Source organism: Erythrolamprus reginae, chromosome 1 (assembly GCF_031021105.1).
Source record: "Erythrolamprus reginae isolate rEryReg1 chromosome 1, rEryReg1.hap1, whole genome shotgun sequence".
In the NCBI taxonomy this organism is placed as follows: domain Eukaryota; kingdom Metazoa; phylum Chordata; class Lepidosauria; order Squamata; family Dipsadidae; genus Erythrolamprus; species Erythrolamprus reginae.
In genome coordinates, this window is record NC_091950.1 from 54,406,715 (window position 1) to 54,434,119 (window position 27,405).

A 27,405-nucleotide genomic window follows, 5' to 3' on the forward strand; every position below is an offset into this window, starting at 1 on the left:
TTCCTGGTGACGTTTTGACGAGGTCCCACTTGTCATCTTCAGGCTGGTGCTTTTGTCCTTGTCATTGACAGGAAGGATATTGTAGCAGACAATTTTTGTACTATGCTTAGATCAGTGCAGTTCCAGATTGTCCAAGTCCAAAATTTCAAGTCTGATGGCATAGGGAATACTGTTGTGAGTAGAGGAGTAAAGTACTCTTCTCATGAAGTATCTCTGGATTTGTTCAAACATATTAATAAATGGTGTGGATTCCAGGCACATCAGACTGAATTAACTGATTCCTTTAATCGCAAAATGTCCCCATCCTTGTCAGGATGGAGGAAAGAGCAAGATGAAAAGTGATTTCAACTAGCTCTACCCAGATATTTATTATTTATATATATTCCTGCCTTTTGTTCAAAAAGACCACGTGCATAGTTTTCCATGTTCCCACGAGATAGGGTGGCCTTTGAGAGAGAGCAATGGCCCCAAGCCATACAGTGAGCTCACCGTTGGCTAAAAGGGGGCAGTGCCAGACCAACCCCTTAATCACTATCCCACTTTGGCTCTTGGAAACACAGAATCTGGGAGTTGTGAGGTTCTTGGTACTTTCTTCTATTGGGAATCTGGAGATTTTCATATACAAAGCATGTATTACACCATTGACATCTCATCTTTTTTTAGACTGGTACATGGGCTCTGTCCTAGGGAAATTTCACTATTTGTTCCCACTTAATATTCAGTGTGCAAAAGGACAGGGCAAACTCAAGTCACTTCCATACTATCACCGTTTTCACTCCTTAATCCTTTAAAAGCAGTTTGAAGATGACTGAGAAGGACAGAGAACACCACAAAGGAGAAATAAAGTAACTTGCTTTCCGCACCTTTCCCTTCACATGCTTAATTTAATTATGTGCTCAAGTTCTCTTCTTTGGTTGTATACAAAAAAAGTGGTTTCTATGAAAATGGGCTGCAAAAGCTGAAGCCTATGAGCTGGAAGAATGAAATAGAAGCACCTGCAGAAAAAGAGAGACAGAGAGACTGGACAGAGAGACAGGAAGACAGAGAGACAGAGAGACAGAGAGAGAGATACCGACAGAGGGACAGAGACAGAGCCTGGACAGATAGAGAGAGACAGACACAGATAGAGACATACATGTTATGTTTGCAAGTTGTTAAAATAAATGTGATTGCTGATTGGATCAGGCACGACCAATAAGAAGCCCACAGGTGCAACCAATAGGAAGCCTCGGCGCGACCAATAAGAAGCCCGCAGGCGCAACCAATAGGAAGCCTCGGCACGAAGCCTGAAACATTGTCACTAATCCCCGGCGCTGGTAATAAAGTATAAAAGGTGCTGCTTCGGCCGCTTTTAATGTTCCTGATTACTAAATAAAGAGCTGTTAACCCTTTCCTCGACCTCCAGCCTCTCACTTAACAATACACAGAGAGAGACAGAGACAGAGAATAACAGAGAGACAGAGACACAGAGACACACAGAGTGAGAGAGAGAGAGAGACAGAGACACACTGAGACTGAGACACACATGGAGAGGATGGAGGGAGGGATCCTTAGAATTGGCTACAATTGAAGTAATAACCAACAAACATACTAATCACCCTTATTACACCCCCATAGGCATACATATGTGTTCTGTCTGGGTTCCCCCAGACCTCAACACCAACTGGAAAAAACAGCCAGACACTCTGGTAAAAGCCAAAAGTATTTTATAACTGGAAAAAATAAGCACAGAGGAAAACCTGTTCTTCCCAACAGACAGGATATAATACGGTACAGCAGGGTCCTGATGTCCAGTCAATACAGCAAGCTTCTTGCTGGCACCCCCCCCCCCCCAAGGTTTCAATAGTCAAAGGCACAAACCAGGATTCCAAGACGCCAAAGTTCACAGTCAGGTCCCACGACTCTCAAAGATAAAACTCCACAAGCCAGGAAGGGTGGGTCTGCCTTTTAGCCTTTCCCAAGAGCACCACACCCAAACCCAGCTGTTGCCACTTTAATGCTGAAAGTATTTAGCCAATTGATTCCGTCTCTGAGTAGCTCTTCGTTGTCGCAGATCAATTATGGCTTGTGCACTTTCCTCTAAGGAATCCAGGCTGCTTGCTGGGGAGAGCTCCCCCTGGTGGGACTCTGGCTGTCCTCCCTCTTCTTCAGCCTGGGATTCCTCCTCCTCGTCTGTCTGCACCTTCTGTTCCTCAGCCTCTCCCTCTGAGCTGGAAACCGACAGAAGGTCAGCCGTTCCCGGAGGGGCCTCAGACGGAACCACAACAATATGTATGCAAATAATCTGTTAAGAAAAAGTGCACATAGAAATCATGTCACTTGGTTAAAGATAAAAAATGGAGATGCCTCCTAAGGCTGTTGCTGATAAACCAGTGTCAGTTTTAGACATTTTGGAACCATATGCAAAATCATATTCTGGTGTCTCCTATTATTTATATTTAATCCTTGAGTGAGTGTGCTGATGCACAGAGTGTGATTTTACCACTTTTCCAGGTGTAATTTTGATAAGCTGATAGCTATGCAACTAGAATTGGTGGAAGGAGATGGGTGATAGGAATGATGAGAAGACTAATAGTAATGGTAATGCAATCTTTGTGAATAATTTGACAGTGGTGACAGAATTATTTGTTTAGCAAAGTGGTGGCATTTGGGAAAAACTGTTCTTGTGTCCAGTTGTCTTGGTGTCCATTGCTCTATAGCATCATTTTGAGGGTAGGAGTTGAAACTATTTATGTCCAGGATGCGAAGGGCAGAATACAGTAAATATTTTCACAGCCCTCTTTATGACTTGTGCTGCATACAGGTCCTCAGTGGAAGACAGGTTGGCCGTAATTGTTTTTTCTGCAGTTCTGATTATTCTATGAGTAACATACCTTTCCATGATCTAAGTGCTTGATTTTTTTTATATTCCTGCCAGCCGGGGGGGGGGGGGGGAGCAAACAGAAAAAACAAAACTCTCAGTAAGATAGCAGACAAAATCTCAGAGCATCTTCAATTTTAATCTGACCGATGTGTTAGTGGACCTAAGAACTGCATGTTTTAAGATGCATGTTGGGAGATCAGTTGACAGAGCTGCTGAATTTAAGGGTTTAACAAATGTTCTGAAATGTCTACAGATTGACTCAGTCAGTAAATACAATAGGAAAGGGAATATTGAATAGATGCAAACCTCACTGAGGCTAAGACAGGCTTATAGGTGTCAAATTTCTGCACCATAGCATTATGAGTTTGCTCATTTTACTTTAAAAAAGAAAGAGATAATAAAAGGAAGGGTTCCTTGCACTGAGAATGCAAAGCCACCCACAACGTGCATAAAGTTTTGCATTAATTCTCACTCAGACTGGTGATCTTTTTTTTTCTTAATACAAACATTTCTCCAGATCACTTACCCACAAGTAAGTACAGTGGTAACTCTGCTTACGAACTTAATTCGTTCTATGACCAGGTTCTTAAGTAGAAAAGTTTGTAAGAAGAAATAATTTTCCCATAGCAATGTAAAAGCAAATAATGCGTGTGATTGGGGAAACCACAGGGAGGGTGGAGGCCCTATTTCCTCCCAGGAGATTCCTAGAGAGGCCCCACAGAGGCTTCTCCCCACCTTTTCCGGCCCTGTTTCCTCCCAGGAGATTCCTAGAAAGGCCCTACACAGGTTTCTCCCCGCCTTTTCTGGTTAAAGTTTTGAAGGCTCGGGTTTGTAAGTGGAAAATGGTTCCTGAGAAGAGGCAAAAAAATCTTGAACACCCGGTTCTTATCTAGCAAAGTTCATAAGTAGAGGTGTTGTGAGATAGAGGTACCACTCTATTCCACAGAGAAAAATATAAGGGAAGCGATGGTCCTTAGCTTGGGGTTCTATAGAACATTTATTTATTTATTTATTTATTTATTTATTTATTTATTTATTTATTTATTTATTTATTTATTTATTTTTTAGATTTGTATGCCGCAATGTTCATTGCTATTATTAGTTTTCTTATTAGAAAGGTTACAGGGATGAAAAACTCCATGCACTGTCCAAACTTTAAAGGGGGCTGGACAGAGAAGAAGGGTTGAATGTGGGAGAGAAGAGGGCAGACTATGCCCTGACATTCATGCTCAACTGACAGAAAGTTTGTCAAAGCCTAAAGAGGACCCTATCTTTATTTATTTATTTATTTATTTATTTATTGTAATTCAAAATCCCTAACGCTCTGCAACAATGTCACATTTTAATGTAATATCATCTCCTCTGATGCATATTCATGAAATAAAAATCTTGGCAGTAGCACAAGGAAAGGGGGATGAAGTGTGTTTGGCGGAGTGCGTCACGTTTCCAGACCAGCGGATTTTTTGATTAAAGTCCCTTATCCGTTTTATCATGCATATCCATTCTCTGATTAAAGTGATCTGGAGCTGACACTCACAATGTCAGTATGCATTGAGACCCTTCACACAAAACATGGTTAGAATTTATATCCTTAAAATAAAAGGGGGAGGAGAGAGAGAGAAGTGAATAACCTGCAGCTTAACTTGAACATATAGATGTATAGATATGCACTGAAATATTTTTTTTCAGCTAAACTGAATCTGCTGTTCTCTCATCTCCACACTTGTTTTTAGAAGAGAGAACATCTGAAGAAATTATTAAGAATTAGAATACTAATGAATATTTGCATCACTTTGCTGTTGCTCTGTACATTTGTTCCCTGTTCCTTTTAAAATTATAATCCTATGCATGCTGAATGCTTACTTCTTAGGAAATGTGCATAAAATCAGGATGCAAGTCTTTTGTTGAATACAAAGAAAATACAGTTTTGAAGAAAGAAGAATATTCTTTGCTTGATATTTGACTTCCCAAATGTCCCTGGTTCTGGTTTTATAGCTTTTCTCAACAAATGGTAGAAAGAAATTTTAAATTAACTACAGAGTTGAACAGGTTTCCATATCATTTAATAATCACCATCCATAAGTAAAATGGATAGATCTCTGTTGTGTGTAATAAATAAAACCTTCTAACATCCCATATTTAAAATATATAGCCCAAATATCTTTCCCTTAGGTTACTCAATGTCCACCCCAAAATTTCTCCAAACTCAAGCTTGGCTTAGCTCAGTGACCTTTTTTCTCTTGGGTGCCGAAAGAGCATTTGTTTGCACTATCACGCATGCGTGAATGCCCACACCCATAATTCAATGCCTGGGGAGGGAGAAAAGAGATCTCCCCCAGCCCCCAGAGGCTCTCTGGAGGCCAGAAACGGTCTGTTTCCCAACTTCTAGTGGGCCCAGTAGGCTTGTGTTTCGCTCTCCCCAGGCTCCTAAGGCTTCCCTGGAGCTGGGGGAGGGTAAAAATGCCCTCCCCCAACCTGTCTCTCTGGAAGCCAATACCTAAGCTCAGAAAATTGGCAATACTTTTGTGCTCAGCTCAATGAAAAATCGAACAGAAACAAAAACCATGAAGTATATATACTCATGTAAATTGTCTCTATGAAGTTTTCAACCTTTCCTCAATCCCAATGCATAATGAGCAAAAATAAATACATATAGGAGTCACATTTTAATTGACCAATACATGTCTAGTTTTCATCCTAGTATTTAATAACGTATCATATATTCCTAGTATTTCACAATAAGAGTGTTGTGCGGGGAAAAGATGAGAAGAGTTAGGTATGTTCACTACCTTGAATTATTTATAAAAATAATAAAGCAGAAAATAATAAGTAAGAAGAGGTGGGAGAGGAGAGGAGAAGAGAGTAGAAGGGAAGGGAAGGGAAGGGAAGAGAAGAGAAGAGAAGAGACTATTGCAATATGCTCTACATGGGGCTACCCATGAAGAGTGTTCGGAGACTTCAGCTCATGCAAAATGCAACGGCACGTGCAATAACAGGTGTGCCCATATTACTTCATTTCTACGCAAGTTGCATTGGTTGCCAGTCAGTCTCCAAGCATAATTCAAGGTGTTGGTTATCGTCTTTAAAGCCCTAAATGACTCAGAGCCAGACTATTTAAAGAACTGCCTCCTCCCTCATATCTCATTGCGGCCAGTAAGGGCCCCCAGAGTTGGCCTTCTCCAGGTCCTGACCACCAAACACTGTCAGTTGGTGGGACCTCGGGGAAGAGCCTTCTCTGTGGCCGCTCCAACCTTATGGAATCAATTGCCCCCAGAGATTCGCATTATCTCCTCCCTACCGGTTTTGTGGAAAGCTGTTAAAACCTGGCTTTTCCGGCAGGCCTGGAATTAAGACTGATTGTTGCAAGTATGGTTTTATAATACATGTGATTTTAGTGATGTTTTTCTTGGTTTTTTTACTTATATTGTATTTATACCTGTTGTTAGCCGCTCAGAGTCCATTTGGAGTGAGTGGCATATAAATGCAATAAATAAAGAAGAGAAGAGAAAAGAAAACTCCATATAACAGAAACTGCTGAAATTCAATCACTATTAGGATGCATTTTGGATATTTATAAGCTGCAATATTTCTTTTAAATGGAATATCAATTATCTTTTTAAAAACCTGTTGTACAGTTAAAATATCTCATATTAACAAATACATGGCTATCAGTCTTAAAGAATAATGACATGTTTCTTAAAAGCTTAAAATGAGACTTATTCAACAATTTTTTTTTTTACATTTATTGGGTACTCCCGATAATGTTTTAAAAGGGTGTGCTCCTAATTTCACTAGGCTAAAAGTGTAAAATCAGTGAGAATGCATAAATTCATGGGATGTCCTCTTGTTGTTTAATATTCCTAAATTTGTTAATAGATTGTGCAAAGAGCCATAAAATTTAAAGGCATAAAAAAATTCTGATTGCAGATCCACATTGTGGAGTTAAATCATTACATGAAAAGTTACAGATTTATCAAGCATGGTTGCAGCAAAAGAGGTTACTCTTCAATGTAGGAAAGACAGCTGAAACCCAGATTTACAATCTTGGATCAGCAATATATGTTGGCTTTCTGTTTCTAAGCTGGCTGTCTAATAGTGCAGTACAGTATAACAGAAAGATTGATCAATATTATCTCATGTGGTCAGAGCAGGGGTCCCCAAACTATGGCCCGCGGGATGCAAGCGGCCTGCTGAGGTCATTTATCCAGCCCATGGCAGCACACAAGATTTTACATATACACAATAAGCTCCCGAATCTCTCGGCCACTCACCGCAAAAACAACACCCCCTCCCCCGCGCAGCCTTTTCCAAAGCTGTGCAACGGAGCTGGGCATTGGAGTTGGGGGCGAAGAGCGATGAAAGTGCGGAGGCCGGCAAAGGTTTTTCTTATTTTGAATGTCACGTGTGCGTGCGTGCACGCTCCCCATCTCCCTGCCAGCCTGTGCGGGGAGGGGAGGCCATGTTTCTGTGTGCTGCTGGCGCCAGCCCGAAGATCACAAGGGGGGGAAGAGAGATAAAGAGATTAAAAAAGAGGGAGAGATAGAGTGGGAGAGAGAAAGGAAGAGGGAGAGATAGAAATAGAGTGAGTGAGAGAGGGGAAAAAAGCAAGAGAGAGAGAAAGAGGGAGAGAAAGAAAGAGGGAGAGATAGAGAGGGAGAGAGAAAGAAAGAGAGAGATAGAAAGAGAGTGAGTGAGAGAGAGAAAGAAAGCAAGAGAGGGACAGAGAGAAAGAAAGCAATACAGAGAGAGGGGGGACAGAGAGAAAGAAAGAGGGAGAGAGAGGGAGAGAGAGAAAGATAATGAGTGAGTGAGAAAGAAAGAGAGAAAGGGAGAGAGAGAGAAAGGAAGAGGGAGAGATAGTGAGTGAGACAGAAAGAGAGAAAGAAAGTGGGAAAGATAGAGAGGGAGAGAGAAAGGAAGAAGGAGAGATAGAAAGAGAGTGAGTGAGAGAGAGAGAAAGAAAGTAAGGGAGAGAGAGGGACAGAGAGAGAAAGAAAGAGAGAGGGAGGAAGAAAAGGAGAGGAAAAAAGCAAGGGAGAGAAAGAAAACAAGAGAAAGAGAGAGGGGGCAGAGAGAAAGAAAGCAAAAGAGAGAGAGAGAAAGAAAAAGAGAGAGGGAGAGAGAAAGGAAGAGGGAGAGATAGAAAGAGAGTGAGTGAGAGACAGAAAGAAAGCAAGAGAGATAAAAGAGAGGGACAGAGAAAGAAAGAAAGAAAGAGAGGGGGAGAAAGGAAGAGGGAGAGATAGAGTGAGTGAGTGAGAGAAAGAAAGCAAGAGAGAGAGAAAGAAAAGGAGAGGAAAAAGAGTGTGTGTGAGAGAAAGAGAAAACTTGGCAAGGAGTTGGGGACTTTCTCCACTTCGCCTCCTCCTCCTCCTCCCCAGGGCGGCGTTAAGAAAACTGCAGGGGTTTTTTATAGTCCGGTCCTCCAACAGTCTGAGGGACAGTGAACTGGCCCCCTGTGTGAAAAGTTTGGGGACCTCTGGGTCAGAGGTTAATGAATTGTTTAAAAATTAGTCTGAATGATTTCTAATATTATAATATGGTTTTTATTACTTTGGGGGTGGGGGGACAGGACTTTTCAGTGACTATTCAACACATCTCTCCTTAGCTCAAGGTAGACCTAAAGACCAGGGCAAACTATAACCAAGGACCAGCTTAGAAATCTAAATCTAATATGTGACTAAGCAAAGTATTTACAGCTTCTATAACACAGCATATTATAGCATGCTCACATATTCCAGTTACCTCACTTTTAGTTTTTTTAAAATATATATTTTTAGTGAGTTTTCAGTAAAATATATCTAAGAAAGAATAGAAAAGAAGATATAGTAATAGAACATATCAATGAAAGAATAGAAGAAGAGATATAGGAATAGAAGAAAGGTATAGAAGATATAGGAGAGTAATAGGATAGGGGACGGAAGGCACTCTAGTGCACTTGTACTCGCCCCTACATATATCTATACTTTATTGTGAACAAGAGCAGTGGAGTAATTTATTGCTTGTGGTTTGAATTCCTAACGTGTGCTTTCTAGTTTTGTCAAAGTTATGTTTTTCACCTTCCTTTACATTTTCCAGTTCTGCCAAATCTGGAGAATTCAACCACAGTCAATCTAAAGTAGACTGCAGTTATTTCTGTTTATACAAGGGTCACCCAGAAAGGAATGCATCACTTTTTTTTTCTCAGCCTACAGTAATTGTATGAATGCAAAACTTTAGATATACATTATTTGAATTGTCAGGAGTGCGTGTGTAAATTTTTCATTTCTTCAGGCAGATAGCATAGCTGCAGCAGTGTTTCGAAATGGCATTTGTAAGTGATGTACGTTACAAGCAGCGTGTCATCATTGAATTTCTCACTGCAGAGAAAGAAACTGTTGGGAATATTCACAAATGTTTGTGTACAACATCCACATCTGCAGTCAACAGAAGTATGGTTAGTCGCTGGGCACAGAGGGTGAGGCCATTAGAAGAACAGAACAGAAGAACAAAGGGTGAGGCCATTGGAACAAGGAGTGATTGCATATATGCCCTTGTGTCTTGCTGGAGGAAGGCCATAGAATGGGACAGAGATTACGTGGAAAAATAGGGAGTATAGAAGAAACATCATTCTTTCTTGTGTGTAAGTTTCATTGTGTTCAGTAAATAATTGTTGAAGAAAAAATGTGGTGCATTACTTTCTGGGTGACCCCCATAGTATAGATGGAATAAAATATCAGCAATAAATCATGGATGAGGACAAATTTAATTAGTCTTATATTTTAAATATACTCACATAATTCATACTTCCAAGGTCACACCTGGATTGAGCTACAATCATTCTGATTGCACATTCTATAATTCATTGTCTCTTTGCTCAAAAAATGTAAATAAAAACTCTAAATATTTCAAAAAGAAGTGTAGATATTCAGGAATTTTTTTAAAAAAAATTCAGATTAGTGAATTTGAGTTGTAAAATTTTATGGATCAATTTCAAATAAATGATAACTTGCAACCTCTGGAGCCAGGACCTTTTATTAGGACAATCTTAAGGATACTGTAAGATGTTCCCAGATGCCAGGTTATTCACAAAAAGATGTAACATTCCACAATTTCCTAGGCAATAACTGACAATTCTATTAAATTATGTGGCACTACTCTTCTTTTTGTATGTATGTGTGGGTATATATGAGTGTATGAATGCAAATGCATGTGTTTAAAAATCACTATAAATAGCACAGCAAGGCAGGAGATAGTCATTTCATTCTATTTGCTCAATAGGATAATGCTTTTCAGAATGATATGTTAAGACAAACTTATCTGCAGAAAGAACACATCTAACTGCCTATCAAAATCCATCCTGAAAGAGCTGCATTTCAGAAAGGAAGAAAAATGATGCATAATTGTGGAATGATGGGAGAAACAAGTGAACGCATCAGAAAAAAAATCTTGCTGAAATGCTTTTGCAATAAAGGACTTTTGCAGCTGTTATATATGTAAGCATAAGCACATTCTTGTTGGAAGTTTTATCAAGAGCAACAAATCTCCAATCCAACATTCCTTGGAAGGCTGACCCACTGCTCAGGGATAAACTAAGGCAGTGATTCTCAACCTGTAGTCCGCAGTCCCATGGGGGGGGGGATATGATGTCATCACATGGGGTCCACAAAGACTTGAAGAAATGTTATGATTGAAATCTTGAGTTAAGTCTTTGGAGTCCGTGGCAATGGGCTGTGGCAACAAAAGGTATTTAACGAGGTCTGTTATTTATTTATTTTATTTATTTGTTCAATACACAATACATATTGACGAGAATAGACATTTAGTAATATATATAAAGAAAAGGGTAGAAGAAAACATGTAAAAATAGAGGAGAAGATATATGAAAGGAAGAAAAGATATATGAGATAAAGGAGAGACAATTGGACAGGGGATGAAAGGCACATTGGTGCACTGTTGCGAAGAAAAGGTTGAGAACCACTGTACTAGGAATTTTCCCAAAATTTTCCCAAGAAAAAAGAAAAAGATTCACCTTTTGAAGTTGGAAAACTCAATTTTAGGACTTTCTTCTAGATGCTAGATGCCTCTCAGAGGCCAGTATTTCTTCAGCTGTGGAATGTTGGACTGATTTCTGATAGAGGGAAAGGATGCATCACCAAGGCATATGGAGAGTGGAGTAGGGTGGGATGAGAAGGTGTTCTGTCTGGGTCACTCCAGAAGCCAATACCAACCCAAAAAGAGAATCCAGACACACTGGTAAAAGACAAAGGCAGTTTTATAAAATTCAAGAAAAACACAGGTAACAGAAAATGTCCTTACAAACAGGAAAATGCTGTATCTTCAGATATATTCATGAAGGCCAAAAGTCCATGCAGCAATACAGAATTCTTGCTGCCAAGCCAAGGCTGTAGATAGCAGACCTATACCTCCCACGGATCTTCCAAAGCTGCTGGCCCACAAGCCAGGAACAGAGACGCCGAGAAACAAGACAGGATAACGCCACACCAAGCTGATAACACTCCACATGGCTTAAAGGGCTTGCTTGCCTGCCTTTTAAACCCTGCTGATGAGTACCACACCCAAACCCAGCTGTTTCTACTTCAATGGTGATAATATCTCTTTAACTGCTCCTTTCGTTGCTCTGAACGTCGCTGTCTCATGTCAATGACAGCTTGTGCGTCATCACCTAATGACTCCAAGCTACTGGCTGGGGAGAGTCCCCTCCCGGGGCTCTCATGCTGTTCTCCTTCATCCCATTCCTGATTTTCCTCTCCCCCGTCCGACTGTTCAGCCCCCTCCTCTGCGCTGTCATCCTCCTCCAAGCATGGAGCCAGCAGAGACACAGCTGGTCCCCGAGCAACCTCAGGCTGAATCACAACAGAAGGAAGAAAGGAGGGAGGGAGGGAGGATTTCTGATGCTCCCTGTCAGCTTCTTATATTGAAAGTCAATGGGGAAGCCAGCAAGAAGTCGTGGGTGGGTGCTAACTTACCTCACCACAGTTTTGCTCCCTCCTGTGCTGCATGGCGAAGAGTGCGCATGCACAGTGCTGAAAAATCTAAAATATCCCCCCCCCCCAAAAAAAAAAAATTCAATTTTTTTAAAAATGAAAAATTAAACAAAGATGGCAGCCTCAACGGATGGGCACCGACAGAACCGGTTTTGTGTCATCATCGTGACGTCACTAGCAGCTTGCTACTGGTTCGGGTAAACCGGTCTGAAGCGGGAAGAACTCACCTCTGTAAGAAGTCATAATTTGCTCCTGTTCCCACAGCTTTTTGCCCACCTTAAGATCATTTCTGTTTCTCTATTTTGATAAGGAAATATCTCTGATCCAATAGGACATAGGTAGTTTAATTCTTCTTAAAGTTACTTGCATTGATTATATTTATTATCAACTGCTTTTATAAATGTGCACCTTATGATTTGAAGTCAAACTGAGGTATTTTCGATTTATCAGCAGATTTTAAAAGGGAAAAAAATTAAATTCATAATGGGCCATAATGCTATTAATTATGATTGAAAACATATTGATTAATCAATTATTTCTTTCTAATAATTCATTAATGTTAGTGTTGCGTTTCCTATAGTGCTGTAGAAATTGAACCTTGTAAAATAATTGTGGTGCTAGTGTAAGTATTTTGAAGAATGCTTCCTAAAAGCACCAAAAAAATAATCCATGCATCCATATTTCCTGGCCTGGATAAGAACAAATTTCCAGAAAAGGTTTAGACAAATACTTTCTCTTTGAAAAAATACAGTAAAACCAATAAAAGAAAATGCAAAATGGTAGTAAAATGTGATGTCACTTTTCAGCAGGCATCGTCAATGAGAGCTCTAGGAAGGACTTTTGGAAGAAGAAGTATGGAACATTAAAGCCACAAATTACCATCCCCTGATCTTTTATTATTTATTAGATTTGTATGCCACCCCTCTCTGTAGACTTGGGGTGGCTTGGGTGATTTAAGGCTGGTTCTTCTAAAAATGCTGCTAGGAAAATAGGTGGGATGGATCCTTTGGTTTGTTTTGTATATAAGAGATCAGATGCAGGAGTGAAGTGAATTACGTAAAGAACATAAAAACCCTTGCCCCTTTTCAGTTAATTTGGGTGAAAGAAACCATGGTGGCACAGTGATTAGAGTGCAGTACTGCAGGCTACTTCTGCTGACTGCCGGCTGCCTGCAATTTTGCAGATCAAATCTCACCATGCTCAAGGTTGACTCAACCTTCCATCCTTCCAAGGTGGGTAAAATGAGATCCCAGATTGTTGGGGAGGGGTGTGTGTGCTGACTCTATAAACCACTTAAAGAGGGCTGTAAAAGCACAGTGAAGTGGTATATAAATCTAAGTGCTATTGCTATCAGAATTGTATACAACTTTATCTGGAATAATGTTTCATGAGGGACCAAGAAGAAGAATGAATTATTTGTTTTTATTTGATTTTCAAATATTGCAGAAAGTACGCTCAGTTGACCCTTGCAATTTCCAATCAGTTTGGCTAATTAATGAATTGATTGATTGATCGATTGATTGATCGATCGATCGATCGATCGATCGATCAATCGATTGGTTGATTGATTGGTTGGTTGGTTGGTTGGTTGGTTGGTTGAATGAATGAACGAACGAACGATTGACTGACTGACTGACTGACTGACTGACTGACTGATTGATTGATTGGACTTATATGCTGCCCCTCTCCGTGGACTCGGGGCGGCTCACAACATTTCAATTAAAAACACAGTATATAAAACATATCTAAATCCAATTGACATAAATAATTAGTTTAAAATATTTTTAAAAGCTAAACATTTAAAAAACCCAAACATTCAAATACACACTACAAACATCCTACACCTTCACTGGCCAGAGGCTGGGATCTAGTGAAACCAAGCTGGTGGCATAAATGCGTTTTCAAATTCTTACAAAAGACAAGGAAGGTGGGGGCAGTTCTGATCTCTGGGGGCAGTTGATTCCAGAGAGCCGGGCTCCCCACAGAGAAGGCTCTTCCCCTAGGACCGACAAAGTGACATTGTCTAGTTGACGGGACCTGGAGAAGGCCAACTCTGTGGGACCTAACCGGATGCTGGGATTTGTGCAGCGGAAGACTATGGAAGATGAGAGTGGGGTGCCAACTCGGCATCAGTGCAGCTTCCATTTTGGCACTCTCTTGCACCCCATATTCTTCAGCATGACCTGGAACGCTATGGTGAGTTGCTCTCCATTTGCAGGGCTGAGAAAACATTTTCCCTGACAGCCACAGTGAGTTCAATATTGTCGTGTCAAGTTGTTTTGCTTTCCTCACTTTGCTTTTTCGTTGACTCTTCACACTTGTCAAATGCATTGGGGTTTTAACTGAGTTATCATGTGTTCTTTTGTATGTGTACTGTGTATTAACTGCAGTGATGTTATGTTGTTGGTGACAGCTTGGGCCTGTCACCAACAACACTGTGGGATGGGGGATGAGGGAAGGCTGGGTGTGAACTTGGATAGCATACACTTCAGACAGAATTCAGAACCAAGGTGGATGGAGCTATTCCTCTGAAATACTTACACAAGTCAATATCAAGCATATCCAGGTTGAAGAGTAGACCCTTTCTGTCTCTGGGCATCTCCATACAACAGTGGACTATTTGTGAGATCTGCAAAGCTTAGTTTAGTTGTGTGCATTCTGCAGTCACACTCTGCTTCTGACAATTCCCCATAAAAGTATTCTTCCAGTCATGTAGGGTTTTTTTTAAAAAATAAATAAATAACAAGATTGATATGGCATAAAGGAGCATTGACAACCAGTTGGCCCCTGGTAAAAATTATTTGGAGATTATTTAATATGACCATGGAGACTGCCATGGACAGCACCCCGATGTTGTTGTGACTGGCATCTTATCCTTCATTGTATCACACTGAACCTGTATCAGTAGATTTGGGTGATAGGAAGCAACCACTAAATAGTGAAACAATAATGAATCATAAAACAACCTAAATCAGTGATGATGATGATGATGATAATAATAATAATAATAATAATAATAATAATAATAATAATAATTTATTAGATTTGTATGCCTCCCCTTTCCGAAGACTCGGAGCGGCTCACAACAGTAATACAAAATACAAATCCAATGTTAAAAGCAAAAACAGTTTTAAAACCTTTAATTAAAAACAATCACACAAACCAAACAAACCATACATAAAATGGAGCAGCCAAGGGGAATTAATTTCCCCATGCCTGGCAACAAAGGTGGGTTTTTAAGAGTTTGTGAAAGGCAAGGAGGGTGGGGGAAGTCCTAATCTCCGGGGGGAGTTGATTCCAGAGGGTCAGGGCTGCCACAGAGAAGGCTCTTCCCCTGGGACCCGGAGAAGGCCAACTCTGTGGGACCTAATCGGTCACTAGGATTCATGCAACAGAAGACGGTCCTGAAGGTATTCTGGTCCGATGCCATGAAGGACTTTATAGATCATAACCAACACTTTGAATTGTGACCAGAAATTGATCGGCAGCCAATGCAGACTGCGGAGTGTCGATATGACATGGGCATATCTGGGAAAGTCCATGGTTGCTCTCACAGCTGCATTCTGCATGATCTGAAGTTTCCAAACACTGTAGCCCGATGTAGATGGCAAATCTTTTTTGGTTTGTGTGCCAAAAGAGTGTGGGTGAATGTGCCAGCATGCGCACATGTGCCCACACCCATTCCGTCCCCCATGCACACATACACACACACATACACACACACTGCCCCTGCACATGTGCACAAACCCCTCTGGGCCCCACACATATGCATAGGCCTCACTGAAGCCTAGGATGAAGAAAAAATGGGCAAACTAGAAGTTCAGAAAAATAGATTTCCAGTTTGCCCATTGTGCCATTTTTCGCACTCTGGGTCTTCAGGAAGCTTCCCTGAAGCCTCCAGAGTGCGAAAAACAGCACAATGGGCAAACCAGAAGTCGTTTTTTCTGAACTTCTGATTTGACTGTTGGCCTGTTTTTTGCACTCTGGGGGTTTCAGGGAGGTTTACTTGAAGCCTCTGGAGGGCAAAACAGCCTTCCCCAGAGTCAAAAATAAGCTGACATGGGGCAATACCTCATGTGCCCTCTGATATGGCTCTGTGTGCCACCTGTGGCATGCATGCCATAGGTTCACCATCACTGACCTAGATAAAAGGAGATCTCAAACAGAATCGGTGTTGCTGAGAATGAAACACCTGAATAACTAATCAGATCTTCACCTATAGCATTGCTGGAATTCATCATTGGTGTAATAGTCCTTATTTAACTGATTATATCCTTTTGATCTGAACCAAAAGGAGACCTAAATTAAGTGAATTTTGAGAAAAATATGTGAAATAATGGTATCCTCATTTCACAGGAATCCAAACCCTCTCATTTTTACTCTATATAACTAGAGCCTTTGTCACTGATGGTTAAGGCTCCCCTCTCACACATGACATACGTACTGTCCTGCATTTCCATTGCTTTAGATGATCCCTAACATAAAAAGCTACATAATTTGTTTTATTAAATCATAAGGCTGCTCCCAAGTAATTTATCTGAGACAGGGATATCTGTGAACCCTGAAGCTGTGATTCTTACCATAATTACCTGGATGTACATTCTGCTAAATTCAACCAACTTCAGAGTAAATTGTGGTCTAAGGCTCACTTTATTATATTCAGCAAAAGGTCGCTGGAGAAAAAGGGAAGCTGGGTTATAAATCCTGTTTTAGTGTTTTGCTATTTATGCAAATTTTCAAACAGAAAGGCATATGGCAGCAAAGTAGCACTAACTATCTGCTTTTCACCAGATCTCTCACTGAAACATTAAAAGAAAAAGAAAAATGACTTGGTGGCAAGGCTGCATAAAAAGAGGAGTAACATCCCTAACCATCATATTGGCTTTAATGTTCTTTCTTATGCCATTTTGTTTTGTGTTGTTTTGTTTTGAGCAGCGTATTACTTTCTGTTGGGCTGTCATCAAGTGACTTGTGTAGAGTTTATCCATTTCTTTCTCATATCTAAGAATTCTCCATTCTGAATCAACAATTCATCCCAGTCTATGCTAAGTTTTTATACTACAAATGCAATAGAAATATGGAGGGGGAAAAATATCTGGTGCAAACCTTCCCTGCAGGTCATCTAGCCAACTTATCTGCTGACCTCTCTCTCAATAGCAATGGAAAGGACATGGTAGGTTCTGCTATTAAAAATCATGGGGGGAAAACAGATTGTAAATATTGAGATGCAATTACCCAGAATACATTCCAAAGCCAGTATATACTTCAGGACTGCCTCTTGTCTCATGTATCCTAGCGACCGGTTACGGCCCACAGAGTTGACCTTCTCCAAGTCCCGTCAGCCAAACAATGCCGGCTGGCAGACCCTAGGGGAAGGGCCTTCTCTGTGCTTGCTCCTGCCCTCTGCAATCAACTCCCCCTGGAGATCTGTATGGTTCCTACTCTCCCAGCCTTTCGGAAGAACTTGAAAACACATTTGTGCCAACAGGCCTAGGCCTGTTGAACTGGTCATCTTATTCCAGCCCCTGCCATTGATTGGATGATTGGTATGACAGATGAATGTGTGAGATGTGTTGGTTGAGGAAATTGTTTTTAACTTTTTTATAAGATTGGGTTGTTTTAGATTAATTCTGATTGCTGTGTTAAATGTGTAATTTTTGCTGTTAGCTGCCTGAGTCTCAGGAGAAGGGCGGCCTAGAAATCAATCAATCAATCAATCAATCAATCAAATAAACAAACAAACATCAGAAATGAAAGTCCTTTCCTTTCCCTTCTTTCCTCTCCCTTCCCTTCCTCTCCTTTACCTACTGTTTCTCAAAAACATTTTATTTTAAAATAAAATCATTTCTTCAAGGGATTTCTCCCCTGTGCTGGGTGAGGCTGATGTTGCTTCCACCACATAATCTGACTTATGGGCTGGGCTACAGTAATGAATAAATCAATAAATCGGAAAGAAAGGAAAGAATGAAGAAATGGAGGAAGAGGTGCGCTAGCTCACCCTTTTCCCTTCCCCAAAAGTGAAAGGGAAACCCCCCACATAACTATACTTTGTGGGTTTTCATGTAGTCACTTTACATTCTGCTTGATAATGTACTGTGCCCACTGCACTATTTGAAAGCAGCAGGGCTATTTTCCCCATTCTAATTGATGAACAGCTGTGCAGTAATAGACTACAAAGCATAGCTTCACTGATCTCTCCTCAGGCCACCCGAGGAACTGAAGGCTCCACAGGGAATCCAACAAGAATGAAAGTCTCTCCCTTTCATTATTATTTTATTTTAAAATAAATAAATAAATAGATTTTCAAAATATCCTCCTTCCCCCCTCGTTCTTTTAGCATTTCATACCAGCAATAATTAACTCCAATTTCTCCTTGGAGAGAAAGCAGCTGCTCTGGTTCAGCCCATCCTATTGCTCTATCATGCTTAACGTCAGTCAAATGTTAGTAGAATAATTCTCACTTCCTTCCCTCTCCATCTCCCTCTCTTTCCTTTGGCTTGAAAGAGTACATTTGTTTTGTTTATGTGCTTATTTCATAGCAAACTTCCCTACTGAACTTCAGTAAAAGCAGAGACTGTTTACCTGAGGTTTTGTCAACACAATAGAGAACTATACCCTCCCTCTTCTTGCTAAACATTCAAGGTTCACACACAATACCATTGAGGGAAGCATAGTCAATGTAGTACAATATACTATAATAGTTAAAGACTTAAAAGGGAAAGATCCATGGATCAACTTTCACACAACTCATACAGCTCATTGGGTGACACTGGATGAGTCTTTATCTCACAGTGTGTCAGCCATAACACATTTTACCATACTACTATACTTAGATACAGTCTTAATGCCAAATCCCACTGCAACAATATCGCCAAAAAGGCATTAAGAATTGTAAACACTATCTTACACAACTTTTTCTCTGGAAATATTACACTATTAACCATAGCATACAAAATATTCCCCAGACCAAACCTTGAATACAGCTCATCTGTCTGGAACTCACACTGCATATCGGACATCAATACACTACAGCATGTCCATAAATATTTTACAATAAGAGTCCTCCACTCCTCTGCTTGCAACAGAGTACCTTACGCCGCCAGACTTGAAATCCTGGGCTTAGAAAACTTAGAACTACATCAACTTCCGCATGACCTAAATATAGTTCATAAAATTATCTGCTACATCCTTCTTGTCAACGAATACTTCAGCTTCAACCACAACAATACACGAGCACACAACAGATGCAAACTCAAAGAGAATTGCTCCAAACTCAATTGCAGAAAATACAACTTCAGCAACAGAGTGGTTAATGACTTGAAAATCACTACCTGACTCTGTAGTTTCCTCCCCAAATTCCCCAAATTTTACCCTTAGACTGTCTACTGTTGACATCAACCCATTCCTAAGAGGTCAGTAAGTGCATCAGCGTGCTTACCATCCCTGTCCATAAGTGTGCATAAGTGCATCAGCGTGCTTACCATCTGTTGTGGTTGGCTCTGGCCGAGCTCCTGCCCCAAGGAATGTGGAGGTGGATGTAGGGGAAACATCAACATGTCATAGGCCTGTTTTATTGCCGACAGAGTCAGGGAGTGCAGTTTCCTTGGACGAAGAAGAAGGTGGGGGTGACTTGGAAGAGGGGGACTTGGCACACAGCCCAGGAAGCCAATCTCCATTATCTTCGGTTGATTCGAATGAGGAAGTGTTAGACCCATACAGGCGCAGACTTATGCATAGAAGAGACCAATTGAGGAAATATTACAGGAGATAAGAGAAGACACCTGTGTTTGGGTGGGGCTCCAGTAATTAAAGCTGCTGGTATAAATAGCAGCGTGCTGGCTTGGGCCATTGTGGAAGATTATCTGATTGTTGTTCTTCAGGACTGTGCCTTGCTGTTTCTGGACTTTGTTGATTTTTCAAGACTTTGAAACCAAAGCAGAGCAAAGTGTGTGTGTTTCACTTCATGGGAGAAGGAGGACTGTGATGTTTCTTCACAGCTGCTAGCTAAGTACTTAAGGACTGATTAACGGGATTGTACAGACTACCAGGTTGTTTTGGTAATACAAAAAGGGTGCTTTGTTTCTTTTGAATTTTTGGGATAAAGAACATTGTTTTTGAACTTTCAAGTGTGTGTGTGTCTGAAATTTGTACCCTTGAATTTTCGGGAGACTCATACCATAGAGCCCGGCAGAACACCATCCCTGTCCAAATGTTCCCTTTTATCTGTACCCATCTTATGTATTCAAATAAGATTATCCTTATGTATACAGTGATCCCCCGTTTATTGCGTCCCCAACCATTGCGAACAGGGTACTTCGCTATTTTTCAACTCGGAAGTCAAAATACCATCTACGCATGCGTGCCCGTTTTTTCTATGGGCACGCATGCGTAGATGGCAACCGGCTTCCCTGGGTCTTCCCCCTCTTGCTGGCGTCAGCGAGGAGTTTCCCCACCGCCCACGCAAACTCCTCGCTGCCGCCCGCCCTTCGCCCGCCCACGCGGTTCATTCTCGCCGCTTTCGAGCTGAGTCCTGAAGCGAATTCGCTCCAGGACTCAGCTCGAAAGCGCGGAGAGCCAGCGTGGACAAGCCGTTCGCTAGCGCTGGCTATCAGCGCTTTTGAGCTGAGTCCGGAAGAGAATTCGCTCCCGGACTCAGCTCGAAAGCGCCGATAGCCAGCGCGGAGGAGCCGTTCGCTAGCGCTGGCTCTCGGCGCTTTTGAGCTGAGTCCGGAAGAGAATTCGCTCCCGGACTCAGCTCGAAAGCGCCGATAGCCAGCGCGGAGGAGCCGTTCGCTAGCGCTGGCTCTCGGCGCTTTTGAGCTGAGTCCGGAAGAGAATTCGCTCCCAGACTCAGCTCGAAAGCGCCGATAGCCAGCGCGGAGGAGCCGTTCGCTAGCGCTGGCTCTCGGCGCTTTTGAGCTGAGTCCGGAAGAGAATTCGCTCCCGGACTCAGCTCGAAAGCGCCGATAGCCAGTGCGGAGGAGCCGTTCGCTAGCGCTGGCTCTCGGCGCTTTTGAGCTGAGTCCGGAAGAGAATTCGCTCCCGGACTCAGCTCGAAAGCGCCGATAGCCAGCGCGGAGGAGCCGTTCGCTAGCACTGGCTATCGGCGCTTTTGAGCTGAGTCCGGAAGAGAATTCGCTCCCGGACTCAGCTCGAAAGCGCCGAGAGCCAGCGCGGAGGAGCCGAAGATTGGGGGCGGCGCGGCTATTTTAAAATGTCGCCGCCGGCATGGGGGGCTTGCCAGCACCCCCCGGACCCCCAACCCAGGTTTGGGGGGCTGCTAGGAAGCCCCCCATGCCGGCGGCAAACAGCCGCGCCGCCCCCAATCTTCGGTTCCTCGCTAGCGCTGTGGGAGTAAAAACATCATCTGCACATGCGCAGATGGTGTTTTTACTTCCGCAGCGCTACTTCGCGAAAACCCGCTCGTTGCGGGGGGTCCTGGAACGGAACCCTCGCAACGAGCGGGGGATCACTGTATTGTCAAATACGTACTTGACAAAATAAATAAATATAAAGAAATAAAGAAATAAATACATGCTATTCTCAGAAATTTAATTGTTCTGATCAATACTATTCATGTATCTATTCATTCACCCAAATTATAACTCCTTTCCATTCACCATATATAACTAGAGCTAACTGGTGCAGCTAATCCCTAAACTTCTTCCAGGATAAATCACTTTTAATACCCATTTTCACTGACCTTGCCATAGGCTGAACATAGAAATTTCTTCATGCAAAGCATAAGTTTTCTTCTTCTCACTGGAAGATGCTTTGAAATCATATTCAGTCTACCAAATAAGCTTTGACAAATAGCAGTGAGAAACTGTTTTTATATGTTCTGATCTAAATGCTGTAGCTTAAGATTCTACCACAGTTCGTGACTGAGACATCATAGACTCTGCACAGAGCTATCTACTTAAGAATCTATGCTACTTCAAAAGGAGAATTGGGTTTACCAAATTTTAAATTGCTTGCTATTGGTCTGGATGAAAGAATAGAAATTACTGAGATACAAGCAAATTTTAGAGTTAGAAGATCACAACCTAAAGTTTGGGTCAGGAGACAAAGACAAATGATTGACATTCCTGGAGATACTGGAAAATCATCAAATTTAAATTTAAATCAAGAAAGCAATTAATGAGCCAGTAATATTGATTATAATATGAAGATGGATAAATGGGAAAATAGATGGGTAAAAGAGTTTAAATTTTATTATGATCTCAAACTTTTGTACATGATGTATCATTGGTATGTGAAGTCTGGTATTTGGAATTTATAAATATATATACAGTATTTATAAACAACATGAAGGGACATTTTATCTTGTTTATGGTATTGGTCATTAAAAGAGCAAAAATAATGGGTTTAAATACATACAAAGAAGATTTTAAAAATCAGTATTCAACTAAACCCAGAACTTTTCCTTTTAGAACTAATGGTTAAACACTTAGGAAAAAAAGCTATGGAATATTATTTTAGTAAATGATTACTGCAATGAGATTATTATATGCACAAAGATTTGATACTACCCGTTATGGAGGAAAAACTGGAGAAAGTGACTTATCTTGCTAAGGTGGATATGCTAACTTCTTAAATTAGAGAAAAGATATTTACATTTATTTATGGCAGGAAACCCCTTATGGACTTTTTGAATAAATGTGGGGGGGGAATTAATTTGTGATTTATAGCTTTGATGATTACACAGGATAGATTATAGAAAGAAGAATGTCAGATGTAACTTTAGCAACAGTGCTTAAAATACAATAGAATGTATTTATAAAACTGTTATGAAGAATCCTCAATCTGAGTGTTGCATTGGCAGTTCTGTGTTAGCAAAAACTTCAGAAGAGAAGGATTTAGGGGTAGTGATTTCTGACAGCCTCAAAATGGGTGAGCAGTGTCGGGCGGTAGGAAAAGCAAGTAGGATGCTTGGCTGCATAGCTAGAGGTATAACAAGCAGGAAGAGGGAGATTGTGATCCCCTTATATAGAGCGCTGGTGAGACCACATTTGGAATACTGTGTTCAGTTCTGGAGACCTCACCTACAAAAAGATATTGACAAAATTGAACGGGTCCAAAGACGGGCTACAAGAATGGTGGAAGGTCTTAAGCATAAAACGTATCAGGAAAGACTTGATGAACTCAATCTGTATAGTCTGGAGGACAGAAGGAAAAGGGGGAACATGATCGAAACATTTAAATATGTTAAAGGGTTAAATAAGGTTCAGGAGGGAAGTGTTTTTAATAGGAAAATGAACACAAGAACAAGGGGACACAATCTGAAGTTAGTTGGGGGAAAGATCAAAAGCAACGTGAGAAAATATTATTTCACTGAAAGAGTAGTAGATCCTTGGAACAAACTTCAAGCAGACGTGGTTGGTAAATCCACAGTAACTGAATTTAAACATGCCTGGGATAAACATATATCCATCCTAAGATAAAACACAGGAAATAGTATAAGGGCAGACTAGCTGGACCATGAGGTCTTTTTCTGCCGTCAGTCTTCTATGTTTCTATGTTTCTAATATCAGAAGTCACTTATCTTTTTTTCTTTCGTATTTTTTTCTTGCACTTTTCACTTTCTTTTTGATTTCTCTTTTACTATTTTTCCTTACTTTTATATTAGTTTGTATTAGTTTTAATCTTTTATGAAATTTTAATTAAAATATTAAATGAATCTGCTGCTTCAAGATATTTTATGGTAGGGCAATAAAACAAAGAAATATTGGCTCCTTATTATCAGAGAAGTAATGGAATTACTTTTTTACATTCTTGGAAAGATCTGCTCTGATCACAGTTTCACATGTCCACTCAAATGAACATTTTTGTTACAACTTTTAGAATTCTCAGATCTCAACTTCTGAAAAGCAATACAGTAGAACCTCTTGTCAGGAACGATTCTGACCATGGCCATTAGGAAATAAATCTTTCTGAATGTGAATTTTTGCAGAGCATTATAAAACATTATAGAGAAAAGCAGTGAGGAAAATCAGATATTTTCTAGATAATTCATTATTTTTTAAAAGTGGAATTCTCAGCTGTAAGTTTAAAAAGAATCCAATTCTACTAAAAGAATGACTTCAAACATTACATTTCATGAAGATAATTAAATTATTTTACGTCATAGCTATTGGATCATTAAAATCATATTTGTTTTCAAATCTGAGGAAAAAATGTCTTGTCTGTGTCTGTGTATATTAACCGGGGTGGCACAGTGGTTAGAGTGCAGCACTGCAGGTTACTTCAACTAACTACTTGGTGTAATTCAGCAGTTAAAATCTCACCACCGGCTCAAGGTTGACTTAGCCTTCCATCTTTCTGAAGTGGGTAAAATGAGGATCCAGATTGTTGGGGGCAATATGCTGATTCTGTAAACCTCTTAGAGAGGGCTGTAAAAGCATTATGAAGTGGTATATAAGTCTAAATGCTAATGCTAAATTAATTCCTAGAGGATAGGGGACTTCATGCAATATCTATATATGTTAATATCAACCTAGGGGTATAAAAATGGATGCCATCCATACTGCTATAATCAGTTGAAAATTTGTAACTGACTGCTGGATACCAGATGTCACTCCTTCTCCCTACCCGAATTCTTTTATCCTATACTTATTACACTTTTTAAAGAAGAACTTAGAATGGGATGTAAGAGCCTGAAAGCTCCTGTCCACTTCTGAGTTTCAAGCCAAAAAAGTCTGCTTCATCTTCCATCAGCAATGACAGGGCACTACAATACTGTACTATTATTTCCTATTAGAAATGGAACTTGTCTCTGGGATTCAATGAGATAATAAACTAGTCAGTTCGGTCAAGTACTGATAAGGGTCTGGAGTAGAGCTGACAAGGACAGATTGGAACAGATTTGGTCAAGAGATAGAAGTGATGAAACCAAAGCTGGCAGCTGTGAGGAAGAGATTAACAGGAAAGGTCACTGTGGAATTTAGTTCTCAAGCTGAGGAAGCATTTGTTTGACTGAAAGAAGAGTCTCAAATCTGAGGTTGTGGTTAGGTTCCCAACTGATTCACCATGGGGATGGGAATCCATTCGGTCAGATCCCACTATTTTATAGATTTTACAACTGAATTGAGTTTACATTCCATTCCATTTTCTTCACTAAAACAGAGCGAGAGTCCCAAATTCTCAAAAGACAGTTGACAAGGATAGGGAGGATGCCCTAAAACAATATGATGAAAATGAATTAATTTAAGAAATCTCGTAATAATTTATATTGAAGTGACACCTAATGACAAAATAGATATAGTCTAAACAAATTGATAACTTCTTACAGGATGCATAATGAAACTGAACTGGAGTTATCCCCTTTACAAACCCCCAAATTCCCCAAATTCTAAAAGAAAGTATTAACAACATTAATAACAATAATGCATTAGCACTGATGATATTACTTAATTTGGATAATGAAACATCTGCAAGAAAATTACCAAGTGCCCCTCATTTTAACCCTGAGCTATAAATATTCTTCTTTGAAGGCCATTTGATTCCATGGGAGTTTATTTTTAAATATGTATCCTTAGGATCTGAGACTGGAGATATATTTGTTTTAATAGAACTTTGTTATAAAGGGGGAAAATAGATTTTGCTCATCCCGTGAAATTCATTACAGTAGCCAGTATTATACCGAGGAAGCCAAATTAAAAGGAACCATGAAAGAGATATTTTCTCAGGAACTGAAACCATTTCCTGGGAACTGAGACATTCCTCAGAAATACCACACTGTTATATTCCTTCATTGCAATGTCCAATATTTTGACAGCACCAAAATCATTAAACTTGGTGGAGACCCAGGTTCATCCTGGGACCATCACATTTCTGCTGCGACCACCAAGAGACACTCTTTTGTAAAAGAGAAAGAATGAATTTTAAGCAGGCAAATTATTGGAACTGGTGAGAAGCTTTAACAGCAACTTTAGTATCCTGCAATTTTGCACATTTTTTTTTAAAAAAAATCACTATAGTGCTTATTGTATGAGGCTAAGCTTTCCACTCTTCAAACTATTAATAAAAGTTTCCCATTGAGAAGACAAATACATGCTTGATTCATTTTTAATCCTGTGCCAATACATTTGACTAAAGCTGTTTGCTGTTTCAGTGACAGGATTTAACTTCCATACTCAGGGTTCTGGTTATTAATAGCCTTTGGAAAACACTATGTACAAGACAGTTGGGTTGGCAATATATAAACAAGCTAACAATGAATGTTTGTTTGTATTGAAGTACTATAGCTTTAAGAGGTAGTGTTGCAAGTTGCCATAAGAGGAAGCCAAAAAGTATGATTCTCTCTCTCTACTCCCTCTGTTCATTTTGCTGATTCGCTGAGATTTATGTAGTGTGTTCTGTGTGTTCAATTATAGTTTTGATGTATTTGTAATCTGTAATGTATGTCTGATATGTAAGGCAAAGACAGGCTTGTAATAATATTATTGCATTGAGAGTTATTGACTGCTTTGAATGTGAATGACCGGACTGTTTAACTTGGCTGTGCTATTTCTAAAGTAAACACTATTTTATACATTTTGATGTATCTGTTTTGTATGACTGAATAATTACTCATATCTCCTGGATATCTGCTGGAATCCCACATTTCCACTGGGCATGTCCTTGAAAACTCAAGGGTTCTGCACACTTCTTAACAAACACTGATAGGGTCATCAAACTATACACTGGTCATCCCACTCCTTCCTCCCTTTTAACTATAAAGAATGGCATTCAAGCTTATGTTACTAACAAAAATAACTTTGAGAAACCTTCTCATTTTATCACCAGTGGAGAAAAAAATTCAAATGGCAGCCAAAAGAAACAGTAAAGAACCATAAATATCAGAAACATATCAATCAGCTATTGAAGTCATGTTTAGCTTTAGTAGCATAGGAATCTGTCCTGTTTTGAATCCTAACTTGCTTCAAATTATTTGCACTGGAGATATAAAAACTGATATAATTCAATATTTTTGTCAAAGAACAAACTGATATTTTACCTTTATAATTGAAAGCCAAAACAAACTTTTTATTACATCATCAGAAAGTAGAGATATAAGAATTTCTTATTTGTTTCAAGAATAAATTATGAAATCATTTCATCAACAGATGGAATTCTTTGATCTCTACTTTCTGATAATACCTAAAATATATATTATATAAAGTCCCCTAAAAGTTTTTTTGTATATATTATTCCCAAACCTACATTTCATATATCTTTTAGATTACACACTTTCTGACCAATGCGAACTTTGCCCACAAATGGTTGCTAATAGTTCTTGTTGTTATGAGATAGTGTAGTGTTGTTCATTTTGTTGAATGTACTTTTATTGACCAATGACTGAAAAAAGTTTCTACAATCTATAGATTGCTGTATGTCTCAATTTTTAGCTACTTGATATATCTTTCTCAAGAAAAATAAGCATCTATATGAACTGACATATTCATGGTCCTGATAGAAGTGACAATAGAAGAAATAGCTAGCCCAAGAGGCATTTTCTATCCAGAATCTGGATTTCATTTCAGCAAATCTCTTCCTGCATTGAGGTCCTTTTTG